This window comes from Anomaloglossus baeobatrachus, unplaced genomic scaffold, assembly GCF_048569485.1.
Source record: "Anomaloglossus baeobatrachus isolate aAnoBae1 unplaced genomic scaffold, aAnoBae1.hap1 Scaffold_226, whole genome shotgun sequence".
NCBI classification, from domain to species: Eukaryota; Metazoa; Chordata; class Amphibia; order Anura; family Aromobatidae; genus Anomaloglossus; species Anomaloglossus baeobatrachus.
This window is the reverse complement of record NW_027442000.1, coordinates 84,570-105,109: the sequence shown is the minus strand read 5'-3', so window position 1 is coordinate 105,109 and position 20,540 is coordinate 84,570. Positions and strand designations below refer to the sequence as shown.

At 47.7% G+C, this 20,540-nt stretch overlaps 10 non-coding genes and 2 pseudogenes across 10 annotated transcripts; all 12 read right to left on the bottom strand.

The window, feature by feature from the left end:
• Window positions 1-641: 641 nt before the first annotated feature.
• LOC142261590 (U2 spliceosomal RNA) lies at window positions 642-768 on the bottom strand (annotated as a pseudogene).
• A 1,387-nt stretch (window positions 769-2,155) lies between these two features.
• LOC142261633 (U2 spliceosomal RNA) lies at window positions 2,156-2,346 on the bottom strand. The gene has a single exon (XR_012729227.1). It is a non-coding gene; the product is annotated as a U2 spliceosomal RNA (small nuclear RNA).
• Window positions 2,347-3,733: 1,387 nt separating this feature from the next.
• On the bottom strand, window positions 3,734-3,924 carry LOC142261632 (U2 spliceosomal RNA). The gene has a single exon (XR_012729226.1). It is a non-coding gene; the product is annotated as a U2 spliceosomal RNA (small nuclear RNA).
• A 1,387-nt stretch (window positions 3,925-5,311) lies between these two features.
• LOC142261631 (U2 spliceosomal RNA) lies at window positions 5,312-5,502 on the bottom strand. The gene has a single exon (XR_012729225.1). It is a non-coding gene; the product is annotated as a U2 spliceosomal RNA (small nuclear RNA).
• A 1,387-nt stretch (window positions 5,503-6,889) lies between these two features.
• Window positions 6,890-7,080, bottom strand: LOC142261630 (U2 spliceosomal RNA). Its single transcript, XR_012729224.1, has one exon. It is a non-coding gene; the product is annotated as a U2 spliceosomal RNA (small nuclear RNA).
• Window positions 7,081-8,467: 1,387 nt separating this feature from the next.
• On the bottom strand, window positions 8,468-8,658 carry LOC142261629 (U2 spliceosomal RNA). The gene has a single exon (XR_012729223.1). It is a non-coding gene; the product is annotated as a U2 spliceosomal RNA (small nuclear RNA).
• Window positions 8,659-10,045: 1,387 nt separating this feature from the next.
• Window positions 10,046-10,236, bottom strand: LOC142261628 (U2 spliceosomal RNA). The gene has a single exon (XR_012729222.1). It is a non-coding gene; the product is annotated as a U2 spliceosomal RNA (small nuclear RNA).
• Window positions 10,237-11,623: 1,387 nt separating this feature from the next.
• On the bottom strand, window positions 11,624-11,814 carry LOC142261626 (U2 spliceosomal RNA). Its single transcript, XR_012729221.1, has one exon. It is a non-coding gene; the product is annotated as a U2 spliceosomal RNA (small nuclear RNA).
• Window positions 11,815-13,201: 1,387 nt separating this feature from the next.
• LOC142261556 (U2 spliceosomal RNA) lies at window positions 13,202-13,399 on the bottom strand. The gene has a single exon (XR_012729175.1). It is a non-coding gene; the product is annotated as a U2 spliceosomal RNA (small nuclear RNA).
• Window positions 13,400-15,639: 2,240 nt separating this feature from the next.
• On the bottom strand, window positions 15,640-15,830 carry LOC142261624 (U2 spliceosomal RNA). Its single transcript, XR_012729219.1, has one exon. It is a non-coding gene; the product is annotated as a U2 spliceosomal RNA (small nuclear RNA).
• A 1,387-nt stretch (window positions 15,831-17,217) lies between these two features.
• Window positions 17,218-17,408, bottom strand: LOC142261623 (U2 spliceosomal RNA). The gene has a single exon (XR_012729218.1). It is a non-coding gene; the product is annotated as a U2 spliceosomal RNA (small nuclear RNA).
• A 1,387-nt stretch (window positions 17,409-18,795) lies between these two features.
• LOC142261543 (U2 spliceosomal RNA) lies at window positions 18,796-19,006 on the bottom strand (annotated as a pseudogene).
• Window positions 19,007-20,540: the final 1,534 nt, after the last annotated feature.

The following is a 20,540-nucleotide window of genomic DNA, read 5'->3' as shown; positions in this document are numbered from 1 at the left end:
TGGACCCCTCCGTGAGGAGAGGGTCCCCAAAAATCAACCCCGTCCCTCCGAGCCAGAAGGCCACAGCAAGGGTCAGGGATCTTCGGTGCTCCCCCAAGCCGAAGCCTGGTTGAGCCTTGTCGTTGCTCCCAGCGTCCACCCAGGCATCTTACCCAAGTGGAGTAGAGAGCTACTAGTTGTTGGTTTCGCAGCCGAAACTGCCCGGACCGTCAACCGGTGTTGGTTTCTCAGCCCAAGGCTAACCGGACCTCCAACCGGGTGTTGGTTTCTCAGCCGAAGCTGACCCGGACCTCCAACCGGGTGTTGGTTTCTCAGCCGAAGCTGACCCAGACCTCCAACCGGGTGTTGGTTTCTCAGCCGAAGCTGACCCGGACCTCCAACCGGGTGTTGGTTTCTCAGCCCAAAGCTGAACGGACCTCCGACCATGATTATAAAAATTTTCCTTCCTAGCCAGAAGGCCGGGATAGAGCAATATGCTCAGAAAGTATGAAAGGGCAAGGTACGGTGTGCTACAGAGCCCAAGGCTCGCCGGGGTCCCAAGCCAGCAAGCTCAGACTCACTCCAGGGTCGTCAGTCCTGGGGCACATTGCACCATAGCCCCCACACTTACTCAGTCTAATAGCCTCGATCCTGGTAGGGCCATGTTTTCCTCTAGATGAATATACTATACATTAAGAGTACTAGCAAGCGCAACCTTCCAGTGTGCATTGCATCTGCCGAGCCTCACAGATACTACACTTGATCTTAGCCAAAAGGCCGAGAAGCGATAACCAGAATTGGTTTGGGCCTCGAGTGGCACCCTGGCCTATGCCGGACACATCTTAGGGAGAGAGAGCGAGAGGGAGACAAACCCACGCCTACACAAGACATTTTGTCACCCAAGCCAACCCTTGAAAAGGCTGCTTTGCAGAGCCAAAACAAGAAGAATGGTGCGTTTTGCAGCCGCCGCCCACTGCAATGAATCTGAATAACTCCTCCTTTAGGGCGCAAGCAACTCCCCTCCCCCTTGCAGTCTTTCCAATTCACGATACAAAAAGACGGACAGGACAGGTTGCCTGACTTTCCGTCACTGCCACCCTTTGCCATCCTTACCCGTAGAAAGCCCTTTCATCATCCCCAAACCCTAATCTTTTCCCTTTCCTTCCCAGCCCCCAAACCCTGCCCTCTGTACCTTTCTCACCACCCGCTTCCCTTCTCCTGTCATCCCCCTACCACCCGGGAAAAAAAGAGATTGCCCCCTCCTTCCACTAGCCCACCCTCCCACCCAAAGAACAACTTCTTCTGCGCAGCTTGTTTTCTAGGCAGCAGCGCTATTGTGATGTCATCGGGGGGCATTGTGACAAGCCGCCAGTGTTCCGTCTCTTCATGTTGTGCACAGTTCAAACGGAAAATACATCAACAGGCAGACTACAGAAAAGCTTACTATCAAAGGTTAGAGGGGGGCTTTCTCAGAGGGCTTTTTACAGTTTTTCTATTCCCAATTAGCCGTTTAAGTGTACTTATTGAAAGTAGTAATTCTTTCATAGGCCGCCCTTTCTTAGTATTTGACGTTCCTTATATTGCGGTATGAGGCTTCGCAGTAGGTTGCAAACATTCATCACCCATGACTGTCCCCAATTGAGCTCAGAAGCTCAATGTCTATCATGACCTCTCTTTTAGAATGTCCAAGAGCAAGCAAACTATTCCTCCAGGAGAGGGCGCCAACAGACTACTAAAGAGATCATCATTACTCAAAGAAAACCCCAAAAACCAATGCATGATAGGAATAAACAGGTAACTTTCTTTGGAGTGGAAGCGGAGAGATCGCACCAGATGCCAATTCTAGATGTTATCACACCTGTGGTCACTGCAGCAGCAGGTGAATCCACTTTGTCCAAAAGGGATCTATTCCATTCAATTGCAAATGATCTAGATAAGACAGAGAACTGCAGCACGGGGACATAGCCGAGTTGGTCAGGTTGAGTGGTGATGAGTTTGCTATTTGGATGAATAAAGAAAGTCAAAAGTGTGAAAGATAAAAAACAAAAGGAGGAAGTGTGAAAAGTGAATGGGCCAAATTGAGGTGCATATGAAGACGTATGCTTTCTTCCAATTCATTAAATCGGGCTAATATGAATCAGGTGAATTGAGTTCTGCTTTTGGAAACTGGGTTAAGAAGGGGTGCACCGTTCCTGGAGGTACTGCAATACCAGGTCAATGCGTGGAGTGGACAGAGCAAGCTCTTTTTCCATCTCCCTGTTCTAAAAATCCATTTAATATATGGTCCCCAGATAGGGGACGTATCAGATATTAAACTGATAAGAACAGATACTACACTTGATCTTAGCCAAAAGGCCGAGAAGCGATAACCAGAATTGGTTTGGGCCTCGAGTGGCACCCTGGCCTATGCCGGACACATCTTAGGGAGAGAGAGCGAGAGGGAGACAAACCCACGCCTACACAAGACATTTTGTCACCCAAGCCAACCCTTGAAAAGGCTGCTTTGCAGAGCCAAAACAAGAAGAATGGTGCGTTTTGCAGCCGCCGCCCACTGCAATGAATCTGAATAACTCCTCCTTTAGGGCGCAAGCAACTCCCCTCCCCCTTGCAGTCTTTCCAATTCACGATACAAAAAGACGGACAGGACAGGTTGCCTGACTTTCCGTCACTGCCACCCTTTGCCATCCTTACCCGTAGAAAGCCCTTTCATCATCCCCAAACCCTAATCTTTTCCCTTTCCTTCCCAGCCCCCAAACCCTGCCCTCTGTACCTTTCTCACCACCCGCTTCCCTTCTCCTGTCATCCCCCTACCACCCGGGAAAAAAAGAGATTGCCCCCTCCTTCCACTAGCCCACCCTCCCACCCAAAGAACAACTTCTTCTGCGCAGCTTGTTTTCTAGGCAGCAGCGCTATTGTGATGTCATCGGGGGGCATTGTGACAAGCCGCCAGTGTTCCGTCTCTTCATGTTGTGCACAGTTCAAACGGAAAATACATCAACAGGCAGACTACAGAAAAGCTTACTATCAAAGGTTAGAGGGGGGCTTTCTCAGAGGGCTTTTTACAGTTTTTCTATTCCCAATTAGCCGTTTAAGTGTACTTATTGAAAGTAGTAATTCTTTCATAGGCCGCCCTTTCTTAGTATTTGACGTTCCTTATATTGCGGTATGAGGCTTCGCAGTAGGTTGCAAACATTCATCACCCATGACTGTCCCCAATTGAGCTCAGAAGCTCAATGTCTATCATGACCTCTCTTTTAGAATGTCCAAGAGCAAGCAAACTATTCCTCCAGGAGAGGGCGCCAACAGACTACTAAAGAGATCATCATTACTCAAAGAAAACCCCAAAAACCAATGCATGATAGGAATAAACAGGTAACTTTCTTTGGAGTGGAAGCGGAGAGATCGCACCAGATGCCAATTCTAGATGTTATCACACCTGTGGTCACTGCAGCAGCAGGTGAATCCACTTTGTCCAAAAGGGATCTATTCCATTCAATTGCAAATGATCTAGATAAGACAGAGAACTGCAGCACGGGGACATAGCCGAGTTGGTCAGGTTGAGTGGTGATGAGTTTGCTATTTGGATGAATAAAGAAAGTCAAAAGTGTGAAAGATAAAAAACAAAAGGAGGAAGTGTGAAAAGTGAATGGGCCAAATTGAGGTGCATATGAAGACGTATGCTTTCTTCCAATTCATTAAATCGGGCTAATATGAATCAGGTGAATTGAGTTCTGCTTTTGGAAACTGGGTTAAGAAGGGGTGCACCGTTCCTGGAGGTACTGCAATACCAGGTCAATGCGTGGAGTGGACAGAGCAAGCTCTTTTTCCATCTCCCTGTTCTAAAAATCCATTTAATATATGGTCCCCAGATAGGGGACGTATCAGATATTAAACTGATAAGAACAGATACTACACTTGATCTTAGCCAAAAGGCCGAGAAGCGATAACCAGAATTGGTTTGGGCCTCGAGTGGCACCCTGGCCTATGCCGGACACATCTTAGGGAGAGAGAGCGAGAGGGAGACAAACCCACGCCTACACAAGACATTTTGTCACCCAAGCCAACCCTTGAAAAGGCTGCTTTGCAGAGCCAAAACAAGAAGAATGGTGCGTTTTGCAGCCGCCGCCCACTGCAATGAATCTGAATAACTCCTCCTTTAGGGCGCAAGCAACTCCCCTCCCCCTTGCAGTCTTTCCAATTCACGATACAAAAAGACGGACAGGACAGGTTGCCTGACTTTCCGTCACTGCCACCCTTTGCCATCCTTACCCGTAGAAAGCCCTTTCATCATCCCCAAACCCTAATCTTTTCCCTTTCCTTCCCAGCCCCCAAACCCTGCCCTCTGTACCTTTCTCACCACCCGCTTCCCTTCTCCTGTCATCCCCCTACCACCCGGGAAAAAAAGAGATTGCCCCCTCCTTCCACTAGCCCACCCTCCCACCCAAAGAACAACTTCTTCTGCGCAGCTTGTTTTCTAGGCAGCAGCGCTATTGTGATGTCATCGGGGGGCATTGTGACAAGCCGCCAGTGTTCCGTCTCTTCATGTTGTGCACAGTTCAAACGGAAAATACATCAACAGGCAGACTACAGAAAAGCTTACTATCAAAGGTTAGAGGGGGGCTTTCTCAGAGGGCTTTTTACAGTTTTTCTATTCCCAATTAGCCGTTTAAGTGTACTTATTGAAAGTAGTAATTCTTTCATAGGCCGCCCTTTCTTAGTATTTGACGTTCCTTATATTGCGGTATGAGGCTTCGCAGTAGGTTGCAAACATTCATCACCCATGACTGTCCCCAATTGAGCTCAGAAGCTCAATGTCTATCATGACCTCTCTTTTAGAATGTCCAAGAGCAAGCAAACTATTCCTCCAGGAGAGGGCGCCAACAGACTACTAAAGAGATCATCATTACTCAAAGAAAACCCCAAAAACCAATGCATGATAGGAATAAACAGGTAACTTTCTTTGGAGTGGAAGCGGAGAGATCGCACCAGATGCCAATTCTAGATGTTATCACACCTGTGGTCACTGCAGCAGCAGGTGAATCCACTTTGTCCAAAAGGGATCTATTCCATTCAATTGCAAATGATCTAGATAAGACAGAGAACTGCAGCACGGGGACATAGCCGAGTTGGTCAGGTTGAGTGGTGATGAGTTTGCTATTTGGATGAATAAAGAAAGTCAAAAGTGTGAAAGATAAAAAACAAAAGGAGGAAGTGTGAAAAGTGAATGGGCCAAATTGAGGTGCATATGAAGACGTATGCTTTCTTCCAATTCATTAAATCGGGCTAATATGAATCAGGTGAATTGAGTTCTGCTTTTGGAAACTGGGTTAAGAAGGGGTGCACCGTTCCTGGAGGTACTGCAATACCAGGTCAATGCGTGGAGTGGACAGAGCAAGCTCTTTTTCCATCTCCCTGTTCTAAAAATCCATTTAATATATGGTCCCCAGATAGGGGACGTATCAGATATTAAACTGATAAGAACAGATACTACACTTGATCTTAGCCAAAAGGCCGAGAAGCGATAACCAGAATTGGTTTGGGCCTCGAGTGGCACCCTGGCCTATGCCGGACACATCTTAGGGAGAGAGAGCGAGAGGGAGACAAACCCACGCCTACACAAGACATTTTGTCACCCAAGCCAACCCTTGAAAAGGCTGCTTTGCAGAGCCAAAACAAGAAGAATGGTGCGTTTTGCAGCCGCCGCCCACTGCAATGAATCTGAATAACTCCTCCTTTAGGGCGCAAGCAACTCCCCTCCCCCTTGCAGTCTTTCCAATTCACGATACAAAAAGACGGACAGGACAGGTTGCCTGACTTTCCGTCACTGCCACCCTTTGCCATCCTTACCCGTAGAAAGCCCTTTCATCATCCCCAAACCCTAATCTTTTCCCTTTCCTTCCCAGCCCCCAAACCCTGCCCTCTGTACCTTTCTCACCACCCGCTTCCCTTCTCCTGTCATCCCCCTACCACCCGGGAAAAAAAGAGATTGCCCCCTCCTTCCACTAGCCCACCCTCCCACCCAAAGAACAACTTCTTCTGCGCAGCTTGTTTTCTAGGCAGCAGCGCTATTGTGATGTCATCGGGGGGCATTGTGACAAGCCGCCAGTGTTCCGTCTCTTCATGTTGTGCACAGTTCAAACGGAAAATACATCAACAGGCAGACTACAGAAAAGCTTACTATCAAAGGTTAGAGGGGGGCTTTCTCAGAGGGCTTTTTACAGTTTTTCTATTCCCAATTAGCCGTTTAAGTGTACTTATTGAAAGTAGTAATTCTTTCATAGGCCGCCCTTTCTTAGTATTTGACGTTCCTTATATTGCGGTATGAGGCTTCGCAGTAGGTTGCAAACATTCATCACCCATGACTGTCCCCAATTGAGCTCAGAAGCTCAATGTCTATCATGACCTCTCTTTTAGAATGTCCAAGAGCAAGCAAACTATTCCTCCAGGAGAGGGCGCCAACAGACTACTAAAGAGATCATCATTACTCAAAGAAAACCCCAAAAACCAATGCATGATAGGAATAAACAGGTAACTTTCTTTGGAGTGGAAGCGGAGAGATCGCACCAGATGCCAATTCTAGATGTTATCACACCTGTGGTCACTGCAGCAGCAGGTGAATCCACTTTGTCCAAAAGGGATCTATTCCATTCAATTGCAAATGATCTAGATAAGACAGAGAACTGCAGCACGGGGACATAGCCGAGTTGGTCAGGTTGAGTGGTGATGAGTTTGCTATTTGGATGAATAAAGAAAGTCAAAAGTGTGAAAGATAAAAAACAAAAGGAGGAAGTGTGAAAAGTGAATGGGCCAAATTGAGGTGCATATGAAGACGTATGCTTTCTTCCAATTCATTAAATCGGGCTAATATGAATCAGGTGAATTGAGTTCTGCTTTTGGAAACTGGGTTAAGAAGGGGTGCACCGTTCCTGGAGGTACTGCAATACCAGGTCAATGCGTGGAGTGGACAGAGCAAGCTCTTTTTCCATCTCCCTGTTCTAAAAATCCATTTAATATATGGTCCCCAGATAGGGGACGTATCAGATATTAAACTGATAAGAACAGATACTACACTTGATCTTAGCCAAAAGGCCGAGAAGCGATAACCAGAATTGGTTTGGGCCTCGAGTGGCACCCTGGCCTATGCCGGACACATCTTAGGGAGAGAGAGCGAGAGGGAGACAAACCCACGCCTACACAAGACATTTTGTCACCCAAGCCAACCCTTGAAAAGGCTGCTTTGCAGAGCCAAAACAAGAAGAATGGTGCGTTTTGCAGCCGCCGCCCACTGCAATGAATCTGAATAACTCCTCCTTTAGGGCGCAAGCAACTCCCCTCCCCCTTGCAGTCTTTCCAATTCACGATACAAAAAGACGGACAGGACAGGTTGCCTGACTTTCCGTCACTGCCACCCTTTGCCATCCTTACCCGTAGAAAGCCCTTTCATCATCCCCAAACCCTAATCTTTTCCCTTTCCTTCCCAGCCCCCAAACCCTGCCCTCTGTACCTTTCTCACCACCCGCTTCCCTTCTCCTGTCATCCCCCTACCACCCGGGAAAAAAAGAGATTGCCCCCTCCTTCCACTAGCCCACCCTCCCACCCAAAGAACAACTTCTTCTGCGCAGCTTGTTTTCTAGGCAGCAGCGCTATTGTGATGTCATCGGGGGGCATTGTGACAAGCCGCCAGTGTTCCGTCTCTTCATGTTGTGCACAGTTCAAACGGAAAATACATCAACAGGCAGACTACAGAAAAGCTTACTATCAAAGGTTAGAGGGGGGCTTTCTCAGAGGGCTTTTTACAGTTTTTCTATTCCCAATTAGCCGTTTAAGTGTACTTATTGAAAGTAGTAATTCTTTCATAGGCCGCCCTTTCTTAGTATTTGACGTTCCTTATATTGCGGTATGAGGCTTCGCAGTAGGTTGCAAACATTCATCACCCATGACTGTCCCCAATTGAGCTCAGAAGCTCAATGTCTATCATGACCTCTCTTTTAGAATGTCCAAGAGCAAGCAAACTATTCCTCCAGGAGAGGGCGCCAACAGACTACTAAAGAGATCATCATTACTCAAAGAAAACCCCAAAAACCAATGCATGATAGGAATAAACAGGTAACTTTCTTTGGAGTGGAAGCGGAGAGATCGCACCAGATGCCAATTCTAGATGTTATCACACCTGTGGTCACTGCAGCAGCAGGTGAATCCACTTTGTCCAAAAGGGATCTATTCCATTCAATTGCAAATGATCTAGATAAGACAGAGAACTGCAGCACGGGGACATAGCCGAGTTGGTCAGGTTGAGTGGTGATAAGTTTGCTATTTGGATGAATAAAGAAAGTCAAAAGTGTGAAAGATAAAAAACAAAAGGAGGAAGTGTGAAAAGTGAATGGGCCAAATTGAGGTGCATATGAAGACGTATGCTTTCTTCCAATTCATTAAATCGGGCTAATATGAATCAGGTGAATTGAGTTCTGCTTTTGGAAACTGGGTTAAGAAGGGGTGCACCGTTCCTGGAGGTACTGCAATACCAGGTCAATGCGTGGAGTGGACAGAGCAAGCTCTTTTTCCATCTCCCTGTTCTAAAAATCCATTTAATATATGGTCCCCAGATAGGGGACGTATCAGATATTAAACTGATAAGAACAGATACTACACTTGATCTTAGCCAAAAGGCCGAGAAGCGATAACCAGAATTGGTTTGGGCCTCGAGTGGCACCCTGGCCTATGCCGGACACATCTTAGGGAGAGAGAGCGAGAGGGAGACAAACCCACGCCTACACAAGACATTTTGTCACCCAAGCCAACCCTTGAAAAGGCTGCTTTGCAGAGCCAAAACAAGAAGAATGGTGCGTTTTGCAGCCGCCGCCCACTGCAATGAATCTGAATAACTCCTCCTTTAGGGCGCAAGCAACTCCCCTCCCCCTTGCAGTCTTTCCAATTCACGATACAAAAAGACGGACAGGACAGGTTGCCTGACTTTCCGTCACTGCCACCCTTTGCCATCCTTACCCGTAGAAAGCCCTTTCATCATCCCCAAACCCTAATCTTTTCCCTTTCCTTCCCAGCCCCCAAACCCTGCCCTCTGTACCTTTCTCACCACCCGCTTCCCTTCTCCTGTCATCCCCCTACCACCCGGGAAAAAAAGAGATTGCCCCCTCCTTCCACTAGCCCACCCTCCCACCCAAAGAACAACTTCTTCTGCGCAGCTTGTTTTCTAGGCAGCAGCGCTATTGTGATGTCATCGGGGGGCATTGTGACAAGCCGCCAGTGTTCCGTCTCTTCATGTTGTGCACAGTTCAAACGGAAAATACATCAACAGGCAGACTACAGAAAAGCTTACTATCAAAGGTTAGAGGGGGGCTTTCTCAGAGGGCTTTTTACAGTTTTTCTATTCCCAATTAGCCGTTTAAGTGTACTTATTGAAAGTAGTAATTCTTTCATAGGCCGCCCTTTCTTAGTATTTGACGTTCCTTATATTGCGGTATGAGGCTTCGCAGTAGGTTGCAAACATTCATCACCCATGACTGTCCCCAATTGAGCTCAGAAGCTCAATGTCTATCATGACCTCTCTTTTAGAATGTCCAAGAGCAAGCAAACTATTCCTCCAGGAGAGGGCGCCAACAGACTACTAAAGAGATCATCATTACTCAAAGAAAACCCCAAAAACCAATGCATGATAGGAATAAACAGGTAACTTTCTTTGGAGTGGAAGCGGAGAGATCGCACCAGATGCCAATTCTAGATGTTATCACACCTGTGGTCACTGCAGCAGCAGGTGAATCCACTTTGTCCAAAAGGGATCTATTCCATTCAATTGCAAATGATCTAGATAAGACAGAGAACTGCAGCACGGGGACATAGCCGAGTTGGTCAGGTTGAGTGGTGATGAGTTTGCTATTTGGATGAATAAAGAAAGTCAAAAGTGTGAAAGATAAAAAACAAAAGGAGGAAGTGTGAAAAGTGAATGGGCCAAATTGAGGTGCATATGAAGACGTATGCTTTCTTCCAATTCATTAAATCGGGCTAATATGAATCAGGTGAATTGAGTTCTGCTTTTGGAAACTGGGTTAAGAAGGGGTGCACCGTTCCTGGAGGTACTGCAATACCAGGTCAATGCGTGGAGTGGACAGAGCAAGCTCTTTTTCCATCTCCCTGTTCTAAAAATCCATTTAATATATGGTCCCCAGATAGGGGACGTATCAGATATTAAACTGATAAGAACAGATACTACACTTGATCTTAGCCAAAAGGCCGAGAAGCGATAACCAGAATTGGTTTGGGCCTCGAGTGGCACCCTGGCCTATGCCGGACACATCTTAGGGAGAGAGAGCGAGAGGGAGACAAACCCACGCCTACACAAGACATTTTGTCACCCAAGCCAACCCTTGAAAAGGCTGCTTTGCAGAGCCAAAACAAGAAGAATGGTGCGTTTTGCAGCCGCCGCCCACTGCAATGAATCTGAATAACTCCTCCTTTAGGGCGCAAGCAACTCCCCTCCCCCTTGCAGTCTTTCCAATTCACGATACAAAAAGACGGACAGGACAGGTTGCCTGACTTTCCGTCACTGCCACCCTTTGCCATCCTTACCCGTAGAAAGCCCTTTCATCATCCCCAAACCCTAATCTTTTCCCTTTCCTTCCCAGCCCCCAAACCCTGCCCTCTGTACCTTTCTCACCACCCGCTTCCCTTCTCCTGTCATCCCCCTACCACCCGGGAAAAAAAGAGATTGCCCCCTCCTTCCACTAGCCCACCCTCCCACCCAAAGAACAACTTCTTCTGCGCAGCTTGTTTTCTAGGCAGCAGCGCTATTGTGATGTCATCGGGGGGCATTGTGACAAGCCGCCAGTGTTCCGTCTCTTCATGTTGTGCACAGTTCAAACGGAAAATACATCAACAGGCAGACTACAGAAAAGCTTACTATCAAAGGTTAGAGGGGGGCTTTCTCAGAGGGCTTTTTACAGTTTTTCTATTCCCAATTAGCCGTTTAAGTGTACTTATTGAAAGTAGTAATTCTTTCATAGGCCGCCCTTTCTTAGTATTTGACGTTCCTTATATTGCGGTATGAGGCTTCGCAGTAGGTTGCAAACATTCATCACCCATGACTGTCCCCAATTGAGCTCAGAAGCTCAATGTCTATCATGACCTCTCTTTTAGAATGTCCAAGAGCAAGCAAACTATTCCTCCAGGAGAGGGCGCCAACAGACTACTAAAGAGATCATCATTACTCAAAGAAAACCCCAAAAACCAATGCATGATAGGAATAAACAGGTAACTTTCTTTGGAGTGGAAGCGGAGAGATCGCACCAGATGCCAATTCTAGATGTTATCACACCTGTGGTCACTGCAGCAGCAGGTGAATCCACTTTGTCCAAAAGGGATCTATTCCATTCAATTGCAAATGATCTAGATAAGACAGAGAACTGCAGCACGGGGACATAGCCGAGTTGGTCAGGTTGAGTGGTGATGAGTTTGCTATTTGGATGAATAAAGAAAGTCAAAAGTGTGAAAGATAAAAAACAAAAGGAGGAAGTGTGAAAAGTGAATGGGCCAAATTGAGGTGCATATGAAGACGTATGCTTTCTTCCAATTCATTAAATCGGGCTAATATGAATCAGGTGAATTGAGTTCTGCTTTTGGAAACTGGGTTAAGAAGGGGTGCACCGTTCCTGGAGGTACTGCAATACCAGGTCAATGCGTGGAGTGGACAGAGCAAGCTCTTTTTCCATCTCCCTGTTCTAAAAATCCATTTAATATATGGTCCCCAGATAGGGGACGTATCAGATATTAAACTGATAAGAACAGATACTACACTTGATCTTAGCCAAAAGGCCGAGAAGCGATAACCAGAATTGGTTTGGGCCTCGAGTGGCACCCTGGCCTATGCCGGACACATCTTAGGGAGAGAGAGCGAGAGGGAGACAAACCCACGCCTACACAAGACATTTTGTCACCCAAGCCAACCCTTGAAAAGGCTGCTTTGCAGAGCCAAAACAAGAAGAATGGTGCGTTTTGCAGCCGCCGCCCACTGCAATGAATCTGAATAACTCCTCCTTTAGGGCGCAAGCAACTCCCCTCCCCCTTGCAGTCTTTCCAATTCACGATACAAAAAGACGGACAGGACAGGTTGCCTGACTTTCCGTCACTGCCACCCTTTGCCATCCTTACCCGTAGAAAGCCCTTTCATCATCCCCAAACCCTAATCTTTTCCCTTTCCTTCCCAGCCCCCAAACCCTGCCCTCTGTACCTTTCTCACCACCCGCTTCCCTTCTCCTGTCATCCCCCTACCACCCGGGAAAAAAAGAGATTGCCCCCTCCTTCCACTAGCCCACCCTCCCACCCAAAGAACAACTTCTTCTGCGCAGCTTGTTTTCTAGGCAGCAGCGCTATTGTGATGTCATCGGGGGGCATTGTGACAAGCCGCCAGTGTTCCGTCTCTTCATGTTGTGCACAGTTCAAACGGAAAATACATCAACAGGCAGACTACAGAAAAGCTTACTATCAAAGGTTAGAGGGGGGCTTTCTCAGAGGGCTTTTTACAGTTTTTCTATTCCCAATTAGCCGTTTAAGTGTACTTATTGAAAGTAGTAATTCTTTCATAGGCCGCCCTTTCTTAGTATTTGACGTTCCTTATATTGCGGTATGAGGCTTCGCAGTAGGTTGCAAACATTCATCACCCATGACTGTCCCCAATTGAGCTCAGAAGCTCAATGTCTATCATGACCTCTCTTTTAGAATGTCCAAGAGCAAGCAAACTATTCCTCCAGGAGAGGGCGCCAACAGACTACTAAAGAGATCATCATTACTCAAAGAAAACCCCAAAAACCAATGCATGATAGGAATAAACAGGTAACTTTCTTTGGAGTGGAAGCGGAGAGATCGCACCAGATGCCAATTCTAGATGTTATCACACCTGTGGTCACTGCAGCAGCAGGTGAATCCACTTTGTCCAAAAGGGATCTATTCCATTCAATTGCAAATGATCTAGATAAGACAGAGAACTGCAGCACGGGGACATAGCCGAGTTGGTCAGGTTGAGTGGTGATGAGTTTGCTATTTGGATGAATAAAGAAAGTCAAAAGTGTGAAAGATAAAAAACAAAAGGAGGAAGTGTGAAAAGTGAATGGGCCAAATTGAGGTGCATATGAAGACGTATGCTTTCTTCCAATTCATTAAATCGGGCTAATATGAATCAGGTGAATTGAGTTCTGCTTTTGGAAACTGGGTTAAGAAGGGGTGCACCGTTCCTGGAGGTACTGCAATACCAGGTCAATGCGTGGAGTGGACAGAGCAAGCTCTTTTTCCATCTCCCTGTTCTAAAAATCCATTTAATATATGGTCCCCAGATAGGGGACGTATCAGATATTAAACTGATAAGAACAGATTTTTTGATTTAATGAAGCTTTCCAAAGCACCGCAAAAAATGCATGACCGAAGTCACACCAAAAACAGTGCAAAGGCTAGGATTCGTGTGGACCCCTCCGTGAGGAGAGGGTCCCCAAAAATCAACCCCGTCCCTCTGAGCCAGAAGGCCACAGCAAGGGTCAGGGATCTTCGGTGCTCCCCCAAGCCGAAGCCTGGTTGAGCCTTGTCGTTGCTCCCAGCATCCAACCAGGCATCTTACCCAAGTGGAGTAGAGAGCTACTAGTTGTTGGTTTCGCAGCCGAAACTGCCCGGACCGTCAACCGTTGTTGGTTTCTCAGCCCAAGGCTAACCGGACCTCCAACCGGGTGTTGGTTTCTCAGCCGAAGCTGACCCGGACCTCCAACCGGGTGTTGGTTTCTCAGCCGAAACTGACCCGGACCTCCAACCGGGTGTTGGTTTCTCAGCCGAAGCTGACCCGGACCTCCAACCGGGTGTTGGTTTCTCAGCCGAAGCTGACCCGGACCTCCAACCGGGTGTTGGTTTCTCAGCCCAAAGCTGAACGGACCTCCGACCATGATTATAAAAATTTCTCTTCCTAGCCAGAAGGCCGGGATAGAGCAATATGCGCAGAAAGTATGAAAGGGCAAGGTACGGTGTGCTACAGAGCCCAAAGCTCGCCGGGGTCCCAAGCCAGCAAACTCAGACTCACTCCAGGGTCGTCAGTCCTGGGGCACATTGCACCATAGCCCCCACACTTACTCAGTCTAATAGCCTCGATCCTGGCAGGGCCATGTTTTCCTCTAGATGAATATACTATACATCCAGAGTACTAGCAAGCGCAACCTTCCAGTGTGCATTGCATCTGCCGAGCCTCACAGACACTACACTTGATCTTAGCCAAAAGGCCGAGAAGCGATAACCAGAATTGGTTTGGGCCTCGAGTGGCACCCTGGCCTATGCCGGACACATCTTAGGGAGAGAGAGCGAGAGGGAGACAAACCCACGCCTACACAAGACATTTTGTCACCCAAGCCAACCCTTGAAAAGGCTGCTTTGCAGAGCCAAAACAAGAAGAATGGTGCGTTTTGCAGCCGCCGCCCACTGCAATGAATCTGAATAACTCCTCCTTTAGGGCGCAAGCAACTCCCCTCCCCCTTGCAGTCTTTCCAATTCACGATACAAAAAGACGGACAGGACAGGTTGCCTGACTTTCCGTCACTGCCACCCTTTGCCATCCTTACCCGTAGAAAGCCCTTTCATCATCCCCAAACCCTAATCTTTTCCCTTTCCTTCCCAGCCCCCAAACCCTGCCCTCTGTACCTTTCTCACCACCCGCTTCCCTTCTCCTGTCATCCCCCTACCACCCGGGAAAAAAAGAGATTGCCCCCTCCTTCCACTAGCCCACCCTCCCACCCAAAGAACAACTTCTTCTGCGCAGCTTGTTTTCTAGGCAGCAGCGCTATTGTGATGTCATCGGGGGGCATTGTGACAAGCCGCCAGTGTTCCGTCTCTTCATGTTGTGCACAGTTCAAACGGAAAATACATCAACAGGCAGACTACAGAAAAGCTTACTATCAAAGGTTAGAGGGGGGCTTTCTCAGAGGGCTTTTTACAGTTTTTCTATTCCCAATTAGCCGTTTAAGTGTACTTATTGAAAGTAGTAATTCTTTCATAGGCCGCCCTTTCTTAGTATTTGACGTTCCTTATATTGCGGTATGAGGCTTCGCAGTAGGTTGCAAACATTCATCACCCATGACTGTCCCCAATTGAGCTCAGAAGCTCAATGTCTATCATGACCTCTCTTTTAGAATGTCCAAGAGCAAGCAAACTATTCCTCCAGGAGAGGGCGCCAACAGACTACTAAAGAGATCATCATTACTCAAAGAAAACCCCAAAAACCAATGCATGATAGGAATAAACAGGTAACTTTCTTTGGAGTGGAAGCGGAGAGATCGCACCAGATGCCAATTCTAGATGTTATCACACCTGTGGTCACTGCAGCAGCAGGTGAATCCACTTTGTCCAAAAGGGATCTATTCCATTCAATTGCAAATGATCTAGATAAGACAGAGAACTGCAGCACGGGGACATAGCCGAGTTGGTCAGGTTGAGTGGTGATGAGTTTGCTATTTGGATGAATAAAGAAAGTCAAAAGTGTGAAAGATAAAAAACAAAAGGAGGAAGTGTGAAAAGTGAATGGGCCAAATTGAGGTGCATATGAAGACGTATGCTTTCTTCCAATTCATTAAATCGGGCTAATATGAATCAGGTGAATTGAGTTCTGCTTTTGGAAACTGGGTTAAGAAGGGGTGCACCGTTCCTGGAGGTACTGCAATACCAGGTCAATGCGTGGAGTGGACAGAGCAAGCTCTTTTTCCATCTCCCTGTTCTAAAAATCCATTTAATATATGGTCCCCAGATAGGGGACGTATCAGATATTAAACTGATAAGAACAGATACTACACTTGATCTTAGCCAAAAGGCCGAGAAGCGATAACCAGAATTGGTTTGGGCCTCGAGTGGCACCCTGGCCTATGCCGGACACATCTTAGGGAGAGAGAGCGAGAGGGAGACAAACCCACGCCTACACAAGACATTTTGTCACCCAAGCCAACCCTTGAAAAGGCTGCTTTGCAGAGCCAAAACAAGAAGAATGGTGCGTTTTGCAGCCGCCGCCCACTGCAATGAATCTGAATAACTCCTCCTTTAGGGCGCAAGCAACTCCCCTCCCCCTTGCAGTCTTTCCAATTCACGATACAAAAAGACGGACAGGACAGGTTGCCTGACTTTCCGTCACTGCCACCCTTTGCCATCCTTACCCGTAGAAAGCCCTTTCATCATCCCCAAACCCTAATCTTTTCCCTTTCCTTCCCAGCCCCCAAACCCTGCCCTCTGTACCTTTCTCACCACCCGCTTCCCTTCTCCTGTCATCCCCCTACCACCCGGGAAAAAAAGAGATTGCCCCCTCCTTCCACTAGCCCACCCTCCCACCCAAAGAACAACTTCTTCTGCGCAGCTTGTTTTCTAGGCAGCAGCGCTATTGTGATGTCATCGGGGGGCATTGTGACAAGCCGCCAGTGTTCCGTCTCTTCATGTTGTGCACAGTTCAAACGGAAAATACATCAACAGGCAGACTACAGAAAAGCTTACTATCAAAGGTTAGAGGGGGGCTTTCTCAGAGGGCTTTTTACAGTTTTTCTATTCCCAATTAGCCGTTTAAGTGTACTTATTGAAAGTAGTAATTCTTTCATAGGCCGCCCTTTCTTAGTATTTGACGTTCCTTATATTGCGGTATGAGGCTTCGCAGTAGGTTGCAAACATTCATCACCCATGACTGTCCCCAATTGAGCTCAGAAGCTCAATGTCTATCATGACCTCTCTTTTAGAATGTCCAAGAGCAAGCAAACTATTCCTCCAGGAGAGGGCGCCAACAGACTACTAAAGAGATCATCATTACTCAAAGAAAACCCCAAAAACCAATGCATGATAGGAATAAACAGGTAACTTTCTTTGGAGTGGAAGCGGAGAGATCGCACCAGATGCCAATTCTAGATGTTATCACACCTGTGGTCACTGCAGCAGCAGGTGAATCCACTTTGTCCAAAAGGGATCTATTCCATTCAATTGCAAATGATCTAGATAAGACAGAGAACTGCAGCACGGGGACATAGCCGAGTTGGTCAGGTTGAGTGGTGATGAGTTTGCTATTTGGATGAATAAAGAAAGTCAAAAGTGTGAAAGATAAAAAACAAAAGGAGGAAGTGTGAAAAGTGAATGGGCCAAATTGAGGTGCATATGAAGACGTATGCTTTCTTCCAATTCATTAAATCGGGCTAATATGAATCAGGTGAATTGAGTTCTGCTTTTGGAAACTGGGTTAAGAAGGGGTGCACCGTTCCTGGAGGTACTGCAATACCAGGTCAATGCGTGGAGTGGACAGAGCAAGCTCTTTTTCCATCTCCCTGTTCTAAAAATCCATTTAATATATGGTCCCCAGATAGGGGACGTATCAGATATTAAACTGATAAGAACAGATACTACACTTGATCTTAGCCAAAAGGCCGAGAAGCGATAACCAGAATTGGTTTGGGCCTCGAGTGGCACCCTGGCCTATGCCGGACACATCTTAGGGAGAGAGAGCGAGAGGGAGACAAACCCACGCCTACACAAGACATTTTGTCACCCAAGCCAACCCTTGAAAAGGCTGCTTTGCAGAGCCAAAACAAGAAGAATGGTGCGTTTTGCAGCCGCCGCCCACTGCAATGAATCTGAATAACTCCTCCTTTAGGGCGCAAGCAACTCCCCTCCCCCTTGCAGTCTTTCCAATTCACGATACAAAAAGACGGACAGGACAGGTTGCCTGACTTTCCGTCACTGCCACCCTTTGCCATCCTTACCCGTAGAAAGCCCTTTCATCATCCCCAAACCCTAATCTTTTCCCTTTCCTTCCCAGCCCCCAAACCCTGCCCTCTGTACCTTTCTCACCACCCGCTTCCCTTCTCCTGTCATCCCCCTACCACCCGGGAAAAAAAGAGATTGCCCCCTCCTTCCACTAGCCCACCCTCCCACCCAAAGAACAACTTCTTCTGCGCAGCTTGTTTTCTAGGCAGCAGCGCTATTGTGATGTCATCGGGGGGCATTGTGACAAGCCGCCAGTGTTCCGTCTCTTCATGTTGTGCACAGTTCAAACGGAAAATACATCAACAGGCAGACTACAGAAAAGCTTACTATCAAAGGTTAGAGGGGGGCTTTCTCAGAGGGCTTTTTACAGTTTTTCTATTCCCAATTAGCCGTTTAAGTGTACTTATTGAAAGTAGTAATTCTTTCATAGGCCGCCCTTTCTTAGTATTTGACGTTCCTTATATTGCGGTATGAGGCTTCGCAGTAGGTTGCAAACATTCATCACCCATGACTGTCCCCAATTGAGCTCAGAAGCTCAATGTCTATCATGACCTCTCTTTTAGAATGTCCAAGAGCAAGCAAACTATTCCTCCAGGAGAGGGCGCCAACAGACTACTAAAGAGATCATCATTACTCAAAGAAAACCCCAAAAACCAATGCATGATAGGAATAAACAGGTAACTTTCTTTGGAGTGGAAGCGGAGAGATCGCACCAGATGCCAATTCTAGATGTTATCACACCTGTGGTCACTGCAGCAGCAGGTGAATCCACTTTGTCCAAAAGGGATCTATTCCATTCAATTGCAAATGATCTAGATAAGACAGAGAACTGCAGCACGGGGACATAGCCGAGTTGGTCAGGTTGAGTGGTGATGAGTTTGCTATTTGGATGAATAAAGAAAGTCAAAAGTGTGAAAGATAAAAAACAAAAGGAGGAAGTGTGAAAAGTGAATGGGCCAAATTGAGGTGCATATGAAGACGTATGCTTTCTTCCAATTCATTAAATCGGGCTAATATGAATCAGGTGAATTGAGTTCTGCTTTTGGAAACTGGGTTAAGAAGGGGTGCACCGTTCCTGGAGGTACTGCAATACCAGGTCAATGCGTGGAGTGGACAGAGCAAGCTCTTTTTCCATCTCCCTGTTCTAAAAATCCATTTAATATATGGTCCCCAGATAGGGGACGTATCAGATATTAAACTGATAAGAACAGATTTTTTTGATTTGATTTAACAGCATCTTTATTATCATGCACTACTCACAAAAAGGTAACAAACCGTGTACAGTGCCGCAGCCCCGTACACACAGAACTATACAATCCTTCTTACATAGCCATAGAGTACGACGCACTAAACTATACATCACACTCCTATGCTTATCCATAACACTCAAGCTGAAAGAAAAAGTTAGACAATAAATAACGACGAACCGGCGATTGGGGGATGGGGGTAGGGGAAAAGGGGGATAGGGTGGGGAAATCACAGGCCCGAAGCTTTATTGAAAGACGCACATAACGGGAAAAGGAGGGAGGGGGCATGGAAGAGGTCTAAACCTCCTCCTCGGCGCTGTCGTCCGGACTGTCCATGATGGAATAGTCTCTGAGCAGGCTGTGGATCAGCCTGCAGCAATCCTGGATAGACATCCTCTCCCTCTTCAAGATGAGCCGGTTCCTGGCGACCCAAATAGCGTCCTTAAAGCAGTTCATAAGGCGCCAAGCCTCCTGGATGGCTCCAACGGTGTGAGTCCCAGGGAAGAGTCCATAAAGTACGGAATGGTACGATAGGCTCTCTCTGGGGACGGAGTTCCTCAGGTCATCCTCCAGGGCAACCAACAGGCGCTGTGCGAAACGGCAGTCCCAAAAGGCGTGCAGCGATGTTTCCTCCACGAAGGGGCACCTTGGGCAGTACCGGGTTTTGCACAGGTTCCGGGCGTGCATGAATGACCGGACGGGCAGTCCGCCCTGTATCGCCATCCATGACAAGTCCTTGTGCCCGTTGGTCAATCCAGCCGATGACACGTTTGTCCAAACAGTCTCCAGTGTGTCGTGATGAAGTCCTGGAATGTTCTCCATTTCGTCCTTGGCTCTGATGAGTTTGTGGATAGTCTTTGGCTTCCACAAATCAGGCTTGAGTCCCTCCAGTTGGTGTTCCCTCACAAACCGAACCACGTCTCCGTAGAACCATGGCGCCGTCCAGTTGTAGGGGAAGGAGCTGTCCCACTTGTCCCAGCCTAACCGTCTCCAAAGGGGGAGCAGGAAGAAGCGAGACATGGACCCACCCGCGGAACCTCTCTTGACTCGCAGAGTTCGGCGAACGCAGTCACATACGAAGGAGGATCGCAGGAGGGTGGGGATATCGGGTACGCCCTTCCCACCCTTGCGAGGATCCTTGTACATGATGCTCCGCTTTACTCTGTCCATCTTGGATCCCCAGACAAAACGAAACACCGTCCTGGTAATGGCCCTGCACACGGTGGCAAGGGGGGGCCAGGCCTGGGCCGTGTACTGCAGCACGGGCAGTACCTCGTTACGCAGGACCAGTGCTTTGCCCTCACAGGTGAGGCGTCTGAGGCTCCACAGACCGATCCGTTGGGTGATCTTGGTCAAGCGTTCCTCCCAGGACTTGAGGGCTGCTCCTTCCTTCCCGAACCAGACTCCAAGAACCTTGATGAAATCCGGCTGGATGCTGAAAGGGAAGGGGGCGGAAGAGGCCGGCTGCCAGTCCCCGAAGAGCATGGCTTCCGACTTCCCGCAGTTGACTTTGGCTCCCGAAGCCCGTCCGAAGGTCTCACAGGTCTGGACGAGGGT